The sequence below is a fragment of the Synchiropus splendidus genome, chromosome 1, assembly GCF_027744825.2.
Source record: "Synchiropus splendidus isolate RoL2022-P1 chromosome 1, RoL_Sspl_1.0, whole genome shotgun sequence".
NCBI classification, from domain to species: domain Eukaryota; kingdom Metazoa; phylum Chordata; class Actinopteri; order Syngnathiformes; family Callionymidae; genus Synchiropus; species Synchiropus splendidus.
In genome coordinates, this window is record NC_071334.1 from 7246042 (window position 1) to 7246486 (window position 445).

The following is a 445-nucleotide window of genomic DNA, read 5'->3' on the forward strand; positions in this document are numbered from 1 at the left end:
AATTTGATGGGGGTTTTTTTAATATGAAAAGCTTGCATTTGTGTTTTACACCAATGTTTTTTTTATTCTTTGTAATAAATAAATTGAAAAACAATTTTTAAATGAGGCAGTTCGCAGTGTTCGATCCTGGGTTCTGGGTCAATAATTGAAACAATGATAATTTTGATAATGTGCTGGGAGTCAGATGCAAAAATGTAGCATGAGATCAAAGTTCTTGACAGTAACACTGGACAGATGATGTCATTTGCATGGTTTATTGATTTGATTTTACCCTTTTCCAGTCCTGACACAATGTTCTGTTGACCTTTTGAAATGAGCTTATTCCTGTCTTCTTGCCAAGTCACAGCTTTCCTGGGTTCACAGATGCAGACTTGCTCTCCTCATGACGCCTGAGGGGAGTTTGCTCACGCATGTGGCGTTGCAGTCCCCACAGCGCTCTGAGTTT